Source organism: Phodopus roborovskii, unplaced genomic scaffold, assembly GCF_943737965.1.
Source record: "Phodopus roborovskii unplaced genomic scaffold, PHOROB, whole genome shotgun sequence".
Lineage (NCBI taxonomy): Eukaryota > Metazoa > Chordata > Mammalia > Rodentia > Cricetidae > Phodopus > Phodopus roborovskii.
Genome location: NW_026126525.1, coordinates 29930735 through 29947215, shown reverse-complemented (window position 1 = coordinate 29947215; position 16481 = coordinate 29930735). Strand labels below are relative to the sequence as shown.

General features: G+C 37.0%; 1 protein-coding gene across 3 annotated transcripts in view; it reads left to right on the top strand.

Annotated features, from left to right (window-relative positions):
- Window positions 1–16481, top strand: part of Gabrb1 (gamma-aminobutyric acid type A receptor subunit beta1) — a 455282-nt gene that overhangs the window by 289693 nt on the left and 149108 nt on the right. The window lies entirely within an intron of this gene.

The window sequence follows — 16481 nt, the reverse complement described above, 5'->3', positions numbered from 1 at the left end:
GTGAGAAATATGAAGCTTTTTTATCTAGGTGAGAAGCTTAGTATAATAAATAATACAGGGAAGAGATGATGCAGATCTGAGCTAAGTTGAGTATAAAGATGAAAGTAAAATAGAGATGGCAGGGTATGTGGAAGGGAAGAGATACCTTATTTGAACATGCAGTTCAAGCAACCACAGTCTGTTATAACAAGCTATACTTCTTGTACAAATAAAGCTTCTCTGAAGGTCAGAGAATGCAGCTTGTCACTAACCAACCATAGAGGTCTGCAGGTCTATAAAGACAGACAGGAAGTGGGGTAGCTGGGCAGAAATAAGATATAAGCAGGGAGAGACAGGAAATTGCTCTCTTGTGTGCTCAGACACTAAGGAGATAAGGTATGCTGTGGCTTGCTTCTTCTCTCTGATCTCTCAGCATTTCCCTCTATATCTGACTCTGGATTTTTATTATATAGACCAATTAAGAACTCCACTTATTTTGGTGCCCAATGTGACCAAAGAAACATGCCAGCTGCCATGAGCTTGCGCACTCAAGTGAGCCACTCCTGACTCCCTGCTGCCCTCCTCTATTCAAAACTGGTGGTTTATACAATCCCTAAAACTGTTTTCTTTGAATTTATGGTTTACCCAGCTTTTATTTAGAATAAGGGACACACTCCCAGACCTTGAGACTTCCCATAGCTGGCAAAACCAATCCAGCTCTATTATGAGCAAGCTAGACTTTAATAGTTCTAAATATCTACTAAAATGGTTTTGACTCATCCCATATGGTTACCCATTTGTATGTAAAAAAAAAATCTTCATTGTGTATGCATGGGAGATAAAAAAAAGAGAGAAAGAGAATAATATTAACAGTTAATGTGCACTCAGTACTTGCTTTACAACATGGATTATTTTCTATATCCATCATCTAGTATTTTATTTTAGGCTCATCAATCTCTGCAATGCAAATATTGTATGATCCCTGTTTCATACATGATAAAACTATGTCTTACAGAATAAATCATGTTTTGTGTCACATAACTGCAATATCTCCTCCAAGTCCATCATGCTTTTTCTTCCATTTGCTTTCTGCCCCACATGGAGGATTATGCAATTATTATATGAACTACCTCCATTTGGTTTTGATCATGAGGAAGACCTGGCAAAAAGGAAAAAAAAGTGGAAAATAAAATTTTTATGCCTCTCCCTGATCACTGTTGAAAATCAGCATGACATGTCTTTTAAACAAAAGGAAGCAGGTTTTCTGAAAATGACTACCTATCCACCCAACTTTCTCATTGACACAGAAACCAATTTTCACGATCTTCCCTTTTAGGTAGGAACAGCAATGAGTCTTCAGATTTGAGAAAGAAGCATGTACATTGCTGAGATATACCTGAAAAAATCACTAGCACTTTCATCTCGGTGCTTAATTATAACCTTCATCATATTCTCCAACTTTGAACTCAGAGTGTACCATCCCTCTTCCACTGGAGTCCCAGCTGATATAATTGCTCAAAACACATAGTTTAAAAGCTATAAAATGAAATTAGGAAATTTTGGGGTAAATGGATACATCTAGACAAAAACAAATCATCTTGGGTGAGGTAATCCAGACCCAAAAAGACAAGTATTACATGTTTTCTCATACATGAGAATGTTAGTAAAGCTTTCAATATGTGCACTACAAGTTGAATAACCACAGAAGTTAGTTGCCTAGGAAAGGATTAGGATGTAGGACAAGATCTCCCAAGGAAGGTGAAAGAGAAAATAATATTGCAAAGAGATAAAGGAGAAACTAGAATGAGAAGATTAAGTGGGGAAAGGTATGGGAGTGCAGGGTAAAAGAGGGAATGAGGGAAGGACAATTAACACTAAGGCCTTTTGAAGAGACATATGGAAACCTACTACTATAGAAGCTTCCTAAAATACATACATCTATGAAAGAAATTTAAATATGGAGTCAGCATATAATGTGTGAGACAATGCCCCAAATAGACATCTTATGCCACCAAGCAAAATCTCTAGGATTGGAAATAATTTACATCTTGTTGAATCATTGGCCACATGAGTCCTATGTACCCCATAAAAAACATCACAGGCTATTTCCAAGGCTATTGGTTGTTTTTCACTACTTGGTGATAAGGCTCTATTGATCAAGATGATACTTATTTATGTCATCCAACATGAAAAAGTCATGCTATTGCCCAGCTAAAGGCTTCACCCCTACTGATTAGCATTCATGGTGCTAGAAGATAATCTGCATGCCATTGGAAGAGAAAGGTAATCATGAATGTCACCCAGCTACAAAGCCTGTAATTTACAACAGAGACCTAGTTGCCTCCAAGATATTCTCGTACTATAGTAGCACTAAAGTCATGGGAGTAACCAACCATTTTCCCATTAGATTTAAGGCCCACACTATGAAGTAAAATTGGCCTTGCTAAAGTGACAAAGAACCTGAAACTATATAGGTAATAGTCCTACGAGAAAACCAAACATTGTTATTCTGCCAAAGTTACTGAACAAATGTGACTTCTAATGGCATTTTGCTATACCCACAGACAAGTGCCAAACTCAGCACTCGTCAGAGAAGTTTCCTCTTGCAGTAGACAATAACACAGAGGCCCACATCTGGACAATGTTAAAAGATGTGGAGCACTTAGTTCTAAATAGGATGTTTTCATCAAACTCCTACCCTCAAGGATCAGCTTTCTATCCAGAAGATAAGGCGCTAAATTTCTAAGAGTGAGAAATGACATATGACAACAAAGCAACCATGTCTTCCAGGCACAACAGCACTGATGTTGTAGCAGCATGCACAGGTTTCAGTTAGATGGTGATCCAAAACTAAGAACCATCTAACTAAAGGGTGAAATGGATATAGGATCCCTCCACCAGTGGAGAAGTAATTTGGAACTGATACCTGTTAGGAAAGGAAAAATCAGTTTCTCCAGTGGAGTGAATGTCAGCCATTATATGCTGACTCAATGTTTAAATTTCTTTCATACATGTATTATCTTATGGAACTACTTAGTGGTAGGTTTGCATATGGCTTTCAAAAGGTCTTTGGTGTCAGTTCTCACATCTTTAATGAAGTCCTCACACTTCAGGGTAGGCCTCATGCCCAAGAGAAGTTGGCCAACACAAAACAAACTCCACATGTTTTGGTTTGGTTTGGTTTGCTTTTGTGGGCGTTTTTAGTTCTCTTTGTTTTGTTTTTACATTTTCTGTCTTGTTTGTTTTGATTTTGGTTTTGTTTTATTTTGAGAGAGAAAACATGAAGTTGGTTGGGTGGGACTATCTGGAAGGGGTGGGGAAAAGAATGATCAAAATATATTGTATAAAAATTATAATTTAAAAAAAGCAGAGCAAATACTTTAAAAAAAAAAAAAAAAAGGCAGGTGAGGCAAGGACTTGAAGTCCTGACATACATTGCCAGGCTCACAAAGCCAGCAGCACAGAGACTACACGGAAAGGAAGGACAAGTTGGTTAAGGTATCTTCAGTTTGAACTAGAATTTAGACAGGGGCCAAGGATGGCCAGTTAAATAGAGCTCTAAAAATCAAGAAAAGCTAAGAGTCAGAAAAAACACCAAGTAATGTTCTTTTCCAATTGATCAGTCCATTATTAAGAAAATTGAGGAAAAAGAAAAAACTCTTGACACAATCCTTAATACCTTTCAAATGACACCCAGCAGTTTGATCAAAAGCTGATAGGTTTGATAACTTTGTCATTATAGATTTGATTTTTCTCAGTCTCACATCCCACTCTAGAGTCTACCCTTCCATCAACAAGATGACCAATTAAAATGAAGGGTGGAAGAATGAGAGTGAATGGAGTAATCTTCTGTAATGTTTCTGAAGAGTCTGTTGAAACTAACAACCTGAAACACAATGTATATTCATATTTGAATGAGTGAGATGGAGAAGGATCTCTCTAGAGTTCTGCTTTTCTAGTCCTTTAAATCTATACCCTCTGCAAGTAGAACTCATTTTCCTAGAGTATATGGTACCATATCTCTAACTATATAGTTATATGAATCTAAAGTTAACATACATGAAGTCATCAGGAAATAAATGGATGTTCAACTTCCAAGACTAGTTATAACTTTTTTATTTTTTTAATTTAACTTTGTTTTTCAGATTATAATTACAACATTTCTCCTCATCCTTTCTTCCAAGTCCTTCCATATAATTCTCCCTGCTCTCCTTCAAATTTATGACCTCTATTTTAGCTAATTGTTACTGCAAGCCTATATGTGTATTGTGTGCATATATATTCCTAAATATAACCTGGTCAATTCATACAATGTTATTTGCTTGTATGTATATAATTAGGACTTTTAATCTGAATTCAGAGAAGAGAACGATCTCAGCCGAGATACCAGGTTTATACACTCCTTCCTAGAAGATTTCTATAAGATATCGGAAACCACAGATTTCTGAGTTGACAAAAATAAGCTTAGTGTTGAAGAGTTAGATCAGTGCTTCAGACAATTAAATGTTATTGCAGACAACAGGAGTTCAACTCTTAGCACTTGCATGGCCACTTAACCCCATCCATAACTTCAGTTCCTGGAAGATCTTGTTCACTATTCCTGCCACTTTGGGCATTAGGTACACATGTAGTGAACTTGCATACATGCATGTAAAACATTAATAAACATAAAACAAAAATAAATAAATTTTTAGAAATAAAAAGGAAATGAGTATAGATCATATCTTTACTATTACACATTGTTGAAAATAAATGATTTAGAGTAGACAGCATAATGTTATTGGTATATATAAAAGTGGTTACTATGCAGATGAAGCCAACTGTGCTGTCTAGACTTTTGTCAGCTTTGCACAGCTAAAGTCATTTGGTAAGAAAAAAAATGCCTCCATGAGGCTAGCCTATAGGTAAATCTGTCAAGAATTTTCTTGATTGATGACTGACATGAGAGGGCCCAGCCCACTGTGGGCAGTACCACTCCTAGGTTGATGGTCCTGGGTGTTATGAGAAAGCTAATAGAGCAAGTCATGGCGAGCAAGTCAATGATCATCATTCTTCTATGGCTTCAGCTTCAGTTACAGCCTCTAGGTTCCTGTCTCAAGTTCCCATTATCTAACTTTGTTTCATTATGGACTGTAATACAAAAGTGTATGCAAAATAAATCCCTTTCTGCCCAAATTGCTTTTGGTCATGGTGTTTTATCACATCATTAGAAACCCAAACTAATACACCAAATAACATATTTATCATCTCACATAGATTCCCAGTTTAATTTTGCTTTTCATACCAAGAGAACAAACATTTGTTCAGATTCTGTGTTTTTATTGTATTTTGCATTCTGTGTATTGGATTTCTAAATTTATTTATCCTTTGCATCTACCATTGAATGGCCTGCTACATTTTAAATTTAAATGTATTATTTCCTTAACCCATTTTATTCCCACATTCCTCGTCTTACTATAACACTTCCATACAATGAGAACAAACATGGAGACATAGATGTCATGCAGAAAACAGAAATTTTCAAAAACTGACAAAAATAGTTAGTAGCTGCTGCACATCTAGTTTTATAGGAAATTTTTAAAGTGACTATATATATATATATATACATATATATATATATATACACACACACACACACACACACGCACACACACACACAAATGAAGTTTTAAGGTTTAGGATTCAGTTACCAGTCAATACTTAATTCTACTGAATTTAATATTCAGCATGTTCAATCTATGTGAACAAAATAATATGAAGTTTTCACATAAGTACTCTGATAATTACATCTAATACACGTGTGTGACCAAAAGCAATTCAATTTTCTTTTCCTGGAAAGTGTCTTGTTGCATTGGAAATGAATGAGACTCTAGTGCATTGTAAAATCTCGATCTGATCTCTTGTCTCTAAGCCCAGGGTTATTTTCACTCTAGTAAATTTCTATTCTAACAAGTTACAAAAAAAAACCCTATTAATAAAGTCTCTCAATTCCCATACCCCTTATTCAATGTTCTGCCTGCTGTGTTGGAGCTTAAACAAGTGATTCTATTCTAGTCACACTCTCATGGTTGTTTTAGTTAGACTGCAGCCTTGAAGGAGAATTTTATTGCTTCCATGAGTGTGATCAATTCTAGTCCCTACAACTGAATTGATCACACAGAAATAGACATCTGTCTTCCAGACAGCCACATTTAACAATACCAGAATGTCTCTGCCTATTATTTTCGAGTACAGACTAGTTGTGTCTGCCCCTCACATGACCAAATTTCCCCAGCTCACCAAATATGGTTCATTTCTACCATTACTATTGTAGGTTGTCCACCTATTGACATCCATAAACTTGGAAAATGGGGAGAGAGTATAAAAACAGTAATAAAAAAACAGGCAAAGCCAACCCTGGTCTCTGAAGCAAGAACCATATTTCCCCACTGTAATGTCCATAAGGCAAAGTCATAGATTAATGCAGCCAGTATTTAGAGTATACCGTTAACAACTGCATAGTCTACATCACTTGCAACTCAGTACCGTCAATCTGGCAAGATCATTCTTTTGACTGTGTTATCCAGCCTATAAAACATGCCACAGCAGTATTAGTAACAATTTATGAGAAGGAAATAGGAAGGTTAACAAAGAAGGCTAAATAACTTGCTCAGGATCAGATACCAAGACACTGAAAGGGAAAACCTGAACTTGAAAGCTCCCATAGCAACGTGAAGCCTCCCAGACAACCAAGGCCACAGTGCTCCTTCTGGTGATAGACATAGCACATTTTCATTATTGTATCTTAGCCATGTACAATAGGTGGTTTCATTATAACATTCCGTACATATAAAATGTACAATGATCAATCCCTTTATTGCTCTTTCTTATCTGCCTCCTCCTCTTTCTCCATTACCATCTGCATTCCTATGACTTCCCCTTTTAATTTAGTTGCATATGTTTTCCTTAATTAATCCTGAGATCCAGTATTAATTCCTGTGAGTCTAGTCTGTTTCACTTAACATGACTGTCTCCAGATTTGTTTGTTTTCTTATAAACAGAAGTGTCACACTTCTGTAACAATGAGTTAAAAGTCCATCACACACACACAAACACACACAAACACACACACACACACACACACTTTCCTTTATTCATTCTTCTGTCTATGGTTCATTTTATACTTTGTCTATTGTGAATAGCACTTAATTGAACCTGCCCATTCAGCTACCTGTGTTGTGAGTAGAATTTGTTATTCTGGGTATGAGCCTGGGAGTGGCATGTCTAGTACATATGCAAGTTCTCTCTCTAGCTTGTTGAAGAGACTCTATAATGATATCTATAATGGCTGCACTCATTTACAGTCTCAAGGATGTTTCCCCACATCTAGACCAATTGTTATTGTTTACTTTTCTAATTCCACCCCGAGCTAGATAAGATTCTCCATGTAGCTTGGATTTCTGTTTCTCTATGGGTAAGAAAGTGAAATCTATTTTTTCTTCATGTACTTGTTGAACTTTCATATTTCTACATGTATATTTCTAACACCCTCAACCTCCCCTCCTACCAAATCCTCCAAAAATGTTGAAATCTATTCTAAATCATAAACTATTAAAAAGAATCCCAGTACTTGGAAGGTGAAGACAAAAGAATCAGGAATCCAAACTGAGCCTGGACTACATAGAGAACTAGAGGCCAGCCTGGGATACAGAAGGCACTATTTTAAAAATGTGGAGGATCCCAAAAATAATTTTAGCAGAACAGAGGAAATTAGTTTCCACATTAAAAGAGTCCTATAACCTCCCAGATTACAGACTTTTAGAGGCAATAGTGCAAGTCAAAATTACAGCCTCCTGAAACGAGTCATATTCTGAAGGGAAACAAATCCTACACAAAAACACAGAGATGTGAAAGGCCCCTGGCTCTTCAACTGAACAAGAATAAAATTTTAGAAGGCAAACAACTGAACTCCATAACTCTATGTGCTCTACACCCCTATCAAATGTGAAAGAAAGATGATTAAAATATTTTCTGCCACTGACATTTTGTCTTAGAAAGTTGCTGTCACATATGCTGCCCCAAGATAGGATAGTGAAGTGAGTCCTCATTCATCTGCATTGCTGAGCACTCAGTTGGTGTCAAAACCAGCTGTGCACTGTACTAAAGAAAGTGTGACCAGCTGTGGGCTGTACTGAGGAAAGTGTGACCACATGTGGACTGTATTAAGAAAAGTATGACTACATGTGGACTATACTGAGGATAGTGTGACCACATGTGGACTGTACTGAGGAACGTGTGACCAGCTGTGGGCTGTACTGAGGATAGTGTGACCACATTTGAACTGTACTAAGGAAAGTGTGACCAGCTGTGGGCTGTATTAAGGAAAGTGGGACTACATGTGGACTATACTGAAGAAAGTGTGACCACATGTACTAAGGAAAGTATGCTGTTTAGAAGAAGCCCAGAATCAAGAGATGGAAAAGAGGGAAAGGGGCTACCTTAATTTCTTACTTAGAAACTTAGGAAAAGAGTTTACAATGTTCATGTATCATATTAATTAAAATTAAATTGGTGTAAATATAATGTATCATACCAAACAGCTAGGAGTTGTACTTTTTTTAAGTATTCTCTAAGATTTCCAAATCTAATGATAATCACTTAGTCATTTACTCTCTCATTGTTGTGTCTCATATTAAGTAGCTTATATTTCTAGAAGGTATATCCCTCTTTTCTCTTCCTTTTGTTTAGTTGTTTCTATTTATTGAAATAATATTTCATACTATAGTCCAAATTGTTCTGTAACTCATTATGTAATTCCAGTATGCTTTGACTATTCTCAATCCTCATGCTTCAGCCTCTTTGTTGGAATGTGTATTGTAAACAAGAACACTATGATGAATGGAGAGATTAAATGTGAAACAAAATATTTAACGATTTCAACTTGTTTTCAGCAGCAGCATTACATGAAAGAAGAAGGAAATTTTCCTGCCATGTAAACTTCAAAACACATAGTGGATTAGTTAATTTTAAAAAAGGATGCTGTTTATGTTATGTAAGCTATTGTTTACTCTTACCCAAGCATCTTCAAGGCAGTCACAAGGATCCTAGTTGCTTTATCATCATGTTTGCCTCCTTGGTTGGCCTGCACTTTTCAAGTGCCACCTTTTATTTTGATGGCTTCCTAAATCATTGAAATCATTCAAGACCTATTTAATGACACTTTAGTTTAATTATTTCTCATCCATTTGTACCAAACAAATTGTTACTATCTGCTTGCAATAAGAATATGCATTTCAATACACTATCAAATTCTCAATGGCATATAACCCTAATGCAGATAGACTGAAACCCCTGAATTAAAAGCCCTTTATGCTCCATTAAGAAAGTGTTTTTCATGACGTCTTTCTTTATTAAGTTGATGTTTCTTAGTCAAGCTTGATTATATTGGTACAGAACAGAATATGGGGCATTTAACAGGAAGCAAGATTTCACTGGAACATGATTAGATAACAGAAATAACTGGTAGTCAAATGAATTCTGTGAAAAATCATTTCAATTAGTTGCATGCAGACAGAGACAGGTCCCGTGGAGTTTGGAGCTGGAACGGTCATGCTGGCAGTGTCCAGTGATGGATGCAACTGAAAATAATGCTGCCTGTGGGCAAGAGCACCTCTGTCCTCCACGCTCTTTTGTGCCTCCTCGTTGTTTTCTATCATTTTATTCTGTCTCCCCTGAGGATATGTCTTGTCAAATATGCCTATGGCATATATCTGACATGTGGGGGCTGAAGAGCAAGGTACAGGAATTAACTCTACCCCTTGACACAAGAGGATGGAATTCTGTACTATTGATAAAAAAAAGCTTCAGTACAGGAACAACTTCCCCAGTTCACATAGCCAGACGAGACCACCTTCTTTATTGCTTTATTACAGTCATTTCACAGCACACTCATTCCTGAGACTACAGCATGGTCTCCTCCTTTACCACATACAACCAGGCTCCCCAAGATAGGAAACCTTTATTAAGCCCAGCAAAGTCCAGCCTCAGCCAGTCCCCCAAAACTGTCAGCCTGATGTCCAAAATGCAGTTATTGCCTTTCCAGCTTGCACTTGGGTTCTTAAACCACTGCTATCTTATTAAGAATTGCAGAGGGTTATTAGAGACAAGTAAGAGGGGAAAGTCACATCTTTTGGATCTGAATTTACCCATGTGACAAGCCTGTTTTGGTTTCAACCTTGGGTGCCTTTCTTCCTAAATCTCACCTGCGTTTTAGAAGCCGGTGTTGGCAGTTTGTTGCTGCTAAAATGAGGAATAATTCCTGCCTATTAGCAAGTGAGTTTACCTCCAGGAAACCACTGAAAATCAGTACAAATCAGAAGAGCTTCAGCAGGAGCCTAAATTAATCTACAGGAGCCTTTCAGAGCTTCGAGCAGTATGAGTCCCCATGCAACAAGGTCAGCTCAGTCACGATTTTGGCTCTGCTTCTAAAGTGGAAATGATTTCTGAAAGACAACTCGCCTGTTGATTTATATGGGATGGGGGGGGACACACAAAAACAAAACATTAAGAAAATGTGACTAATCAGGAGCCAGAAGCCTGGAAAACAGAAGCTTCTGATTAGTAAGGCAAAGCTGGGATCATGTCTTCTTGTATTTGTCAAAATGGGGAACATAAAATCCTGCTAACCTATTCAGCTAGCTGAAAGGTTTCCATGACAACGGTGGGAACTTAGAACATTCAGTCCTCTTGTCTTCAAAAATAACCTTTCAGTATAGGCAAGAGACTGTTAACAGCACTAACCCACTTCACCTGAGTAGTCCAAGGTACCTAGCTGGCCATAATCACAGTCTCCCTCTGCTCTGTAAGAACACCGAATGGTCTGTTTATCCCATAGCACAGAACAAAATTTCAGATAATTCAGCCCAGAATAAACTATGTTTGATCTCAGCAGGTTACAGCACTTTTAGTTTGTACACTCATTACACCCCCACCCCCGTCCCCTGCCATAGGAAAGAAAATTCACTCCAGTGCAAGACATTGCATAGATAAAAGTTGTTTTGATTTTCTTCCACTTTAAAGGCAATCAAGTTGAAATAAAAAATACAATTATCTAATATGTTTTCTGCCTTAATGCCCTTTCTGATAGATAATATAAAGTAAAATTAAGAAATGAATGACCATATTTCCAAGCCTGGCTCCATAAAGAACAAGTCATACTTTAATGAGTGAGCTGATGTAATTAACATACCTCATTTGGCATTCCTGTTTCTCCAAAAAGAGGTTCTGATTGGCCTGTTGGCCACCATCCAACATGGAGTGTTTCTTTCCCTGGCTTAATCAAACTCTGCCCAAGAGGCATATTTAGTTTCAAGTATTACAAATGATAGAATTCCTAGAAATCAGTGGACCACATCAGCCTTTTGGGTGAAAGACATCTTTAAGTACTCCATTCCAGAATACACTGTACACAAATTCATATATTCTTTCGAAGACATATTCTCAATGGAGCTACAAGAAGGAAGAGAGGTAATAAGGGAAGGGCATAATAGAGAAATTGAAAATAACTAAAACATATTAAGCAAACTTGAGACTGCCCTGTATTCTCCCAGTGTGCCATTAAACTTATACAACTTGACTTCCTTATTGCGGTAAATAAGGATCAGGATAAACAAATAAGCCGAATAGATGTTTATTCAGGGAGAAATAACTTACAACCTAGACAGATGAACACCAGGAAATTCAACCCGATCCTCTCCTGTCCGAGTCACGCCAGAAAGAGAGCGCCTTCCTGGCCCCCTCCGACCTCCTTCCTCAGGTCGCCTCCGCCCATAGCTCCACCCCCCAATGGGCGTGGTCAGTGCTACAGAAGGACTACCTCACTACAATTCCCCTTTTAGTCTAAAGAAAAGATTTAGGCTTAATACAAAACTATATACAAAACAGTGAATAACAAGTGTGCTCTAAGAAAAGGAAAATCGAGAACAAAATGACCTACATATCTAGTCCTAGGGTGAGGGCATAATGGAGTTTACAATAGAGTTGTCCTAAGCTGGAAAACGTAAGTCTAGTACCTAATATATCTAACTAGGAAGAGAGAATAATAGTTGTGATAGTTTAATCTTCAACCTCATCAAGACCTGAGAAGGAAAATAACAATACTAGAGTAGACAGGAAATGCGGATGGACAACTTCCAAAACGGTGCAGCAAGGACAGAAACAGCAAGCCACCTGAACAGTCACCCTTGGTCTCACAGCGACGTTGGTACACCCAGATTTGGCTAAGGCCAAGAGAACTTGACAGGCCACAACAACAGCAGGGAAATAGAATGGCTGTCTTACCCTGACTTGGCAAGGTCAAGCAGTCTTCTATATTTGTCTCCTGCAAGCACATAGGACTGCATGTCCAAATCAGTGGTCAAGGTGGGGGCAATTCTATGCCCAACAGGCCATTAGCTGAGGCGAGATTGAACTCCAGCAGGAGCAACAACAGTGTCCGACATATTTTCGGGAAAATGCACGGTGCTGTCAGGAGCAACAGTGTCTCATATCAATGGAGTACTAATATTAAAACATTTAAATGCCATGTTCTGCATGTCTATGAAGGATTGAAGATTAAGCATCTATATCTGACTAATCTCATAGGTACAGGAAATGTGAGTGAAGATAATCTGTAATACTCGGGAACTTAGCTAAAAAGACTGATTAAAACTTTCCTGAGTAAAGCAGGAACAAATACTTAAACAATATAACTATTTACATATACCTACATGTAAATCCCTAAAATAGAGGTAGAGTATAAGTGTCAAGACAAGAGGTAGAACTATAAAGGGCAGCAAGATAAATATCCCAAATTGTATCAATATACAAAATGTCTTGAACACAAGAAAAGTATACATACATAGAATATGGTAAAAAATAATGTGCATAAATATTATAAGTGGAAACATTTAACACAATATAACAAAATATAAACTTAATTTTACATAGCTTACCACATAGGAATACATAACAATGTAAGCTGTAAAATACTATCTCATTCATACTCAAATTCTCAAGGAAATAGGCTAATCTACTTATATCCCATCTAAACCATACCTTTACCCACCATTCCCTATTCCTGTCTAAAAGATAAACCCGAGTGTAAACATCACCCAATCCCAAATAACTAAAACCAACCCAAAGACGATGACTATTATCCCAAATTTCCAAGGGTAGGGAAAGGGGGCGTAGTCATATTAAGATTACTTCCTGCTGAAATGGGAGGATGATTGCTCCAATGGATCCTGTAGGAAGAAAATTTTTAGCAACCAAATTTCTCAACAGAACTGGCTGTGACATATGTAGTTAGTCACTGTGTGGCAGAAAATTCTTGACTGTAGTTCTATTTGAAACTGGCCAGGGTGTAATAAAAAGGTGCACCATTACAGCTAGCTAGTCATGAGTTGTCTCGAGCAAAACAGTCTCAAACCGGTTTTAGGGTGATGTTTGTAGTTCCGATGCATCAGGTTGAGTCAAGTGGAAATGATGATGTGGGGCCCCATCTTCTTTCCGGAAAGTTCAAAGACTGCTGTTAGGAATCGTTATTATTCCTTGTGGAAAAGTTACACATCAATATTAAAGTAAAATTTTCAAGTTTTAAGGTATGCATTAGGGAAAGACAACAATAAGCATTAAAAGTATGTGAGAAAATTAGGATTTCAGAGAGAAAATTGCATAAGATATGAGTCCCCAGATTTTGTTTCTTGTGCCTTATACCAATTGGCTTCTTGATTTAAGGCAGAAACCATGAATTTAATCTTAACAACATGCTTGAATTTAGAGAAGGAAAGCCAAATCCAACTCCAAAGCCAGTTTCCATATATAAATTCTAAATAGTGAAGACTTTGTTTCACTGATGTAATACATTGCAAGAGCTTGAGAGCAGTACTTTTTCATTTTTAAAACATTCGCCAATATGGTAGCCTACATGAGAGTTAATTACAAAGCCTCCTCTTTTAATAGGAACTAAGAACTAGATCTTGCTGCTCCTATCCTCTGGAAAGTTAGGTCTAAGGACTCAGAATCACTCAGGCTCTCTTTGGATGCAACTTGTACACTGGCTGCCTGCATGCATATTTCTGTATTTTGTCAGATTCAAAATCAACAGAATGAGTGTTAGGTGGCAAAACAGGGTTGAGAAAGATTTAGTGCAACTCCAGAATTCTAAGTAAACAATGTAATGAAACATTGAATATTTGGGATGGGGGGGTCCATTTTCCCTTAATGTATGCCATTTGAAACCATTAATTTGTGGTTCCCAATTTTTATGTTGTAATTCTCATGTTTACGAGTTATTTTACCTAATATTCAAGATTGGAAGACTTTTGTAATTAAGGCTTTCTTTTCACCATTATTTTTATTTGTTATATTTCACTTTAAACAACTGTATACAATAGAGGAGAAAAGGAATCTTAAAGATGATTCACTACAAACACCCAATGCTTGCATATTCCACTGTGTGTTCTACTTTAAGTATTTGGAGACAGAGCTGTCACAGTGAACACTATCCTTCCATATACTAGAATATTCTTTAGTCCAAGTAGTGCAAGTTTCCAAGGTTTGCTAAAATAAATAGTCATCTGTTAAATATTTCACAGTACAAATTTTATCCCCACCTCCTGACTTCATCTCAGTCTAATTTTATGATACTGCCTATAGGCAATAAACAGATCCCAAAAGGAAAGCTGTAGCCACACCAGTGTCTACACAATTCAGGATTATGGGAATCATTAGTGCAGTGCACTCTAGCTCATTCAATAATTATCCATAAATGGAATATCCATAATTTAGATGACCTACCTACAGCAGCCTAAAAAAATAAGATAAAATAAAATAAAAAGGACCAAGATTTGTTGGCTTTAAAAGCATTAAAAACTTCCTTTTTACATACACATCTATTATTTATGTGCAGTATTCATGAACCTTTCTATCCATCACGGTATGCAGAAGCTTTGCAGAGAAAAATCCTCCCAGGCAGCTTCTAGTCATCTGGGGCACCCTAAGCTGCTATATTTATTCATGTTTCAACGAACACGCTAAATAAGAAATTGGCAGGATGATGCAAGAGCCATGGATACTCAGTTTCGTTCTGAAGCTTAGAGTCAGGCAACATTTCTCTGGCTAGGCTATTTCTTACCCTTCCTCTGTGCAGAATGTAAGGCGAGTAAGATTCACACCCACACCGGAGAGTCAGCCAGGCCCTAAAACTACATGTAAGATATACTCAGGAGATTTATCCTGTAAGAAGGAAGGCAAAGTGGCAGTTAAAAACTTGACTCCAGCACTGATCTTCCTGAGTTTCTGATGTATAAATCTGAGCTACTCAGGGCTTCCTTGAGCTGTGGGATAAAGAAGTAAACAAATCTACAGCCTCTACTCAAGACATGTAGCCTAGAAAAAGAGACAGGGCACAGAAAACTAACAATTGAGGAAAAATATCATTATCTAAGAAAACAGATTAAATCATCACACCCAAATATGGAATATCTGCTGCCTATCATTATATTATCATTAAAATGGTATCTCCTCCTATAAAGACTAAGATTCTTTTGAGATACACAAGCACACGCAGAATCATTGAAGGCCATTTTTTCCCTCTAACTATGTGTGTCATATTCGCATACATATTTTCTGGATTTTATTACACATATGTACTTATGAGTTGTGTGTATATGTGGGTAATTATGCCATGGTATTCATGTGTGGGTCAGAGAACTAGTTGTGGAAGCTGGTACTCTCTTCCATTACATGGGTCCTGGTGATTCAACTTGGGTCATCAGGGTTTGCATCAAGTGCCTTAACTTGTCATGCTGTCTCCCTAGCCCCCATACATATAGTTTCCATCTACAAGAAATAGATGGAAAGTCTCCCCATCTCACCTTGCTATCTAGAACATCAATAAACCTAAATTCTTGGCTCAAATAAAAAATCTGGTTTTGTCAGTTTTATGGTCTCTGCCAAATTTTCTTAACAATGCCAAAGAAGTCCCAGATTTTTTTTTCAACCTGTGATGTAAAAATTTAAGAATAATGTGTATCGAAATAGTATTCCATTGGTTTAGAATGTTTCATTTTAAAAATTGGTGTTTGAGTTGCTGAAAATTGTTAAGTAAGTTTTGGCCTGGGACAGAGTTTCAAATAATTTCTGAATAGCTTTGAACAAGCTTCTGTTATTTTTTGTGCTTATTTATGTGGCAAAGTATTCTCAGCATTGACAATTATAAAAATATAGATAAAATCTGAAAGATAGTGAAGATGGTCTACAACCTGTAGTATTCAATCTCCATCCCAGATTAAATTCCTTCTGCAAAAAGAAAGTACATATAGATATCAAAAAAGAACAATACCACTTTACAGGTATTTGTGGATATTATAATCAGTTGTGTATATAAAATGCTTAGCAAAATTGCTAGCATATTATTCAGAAATCACTTAATGTTAGTATCATAATTACTAATTAAATTACCTTAGAAAAATAGACATCTA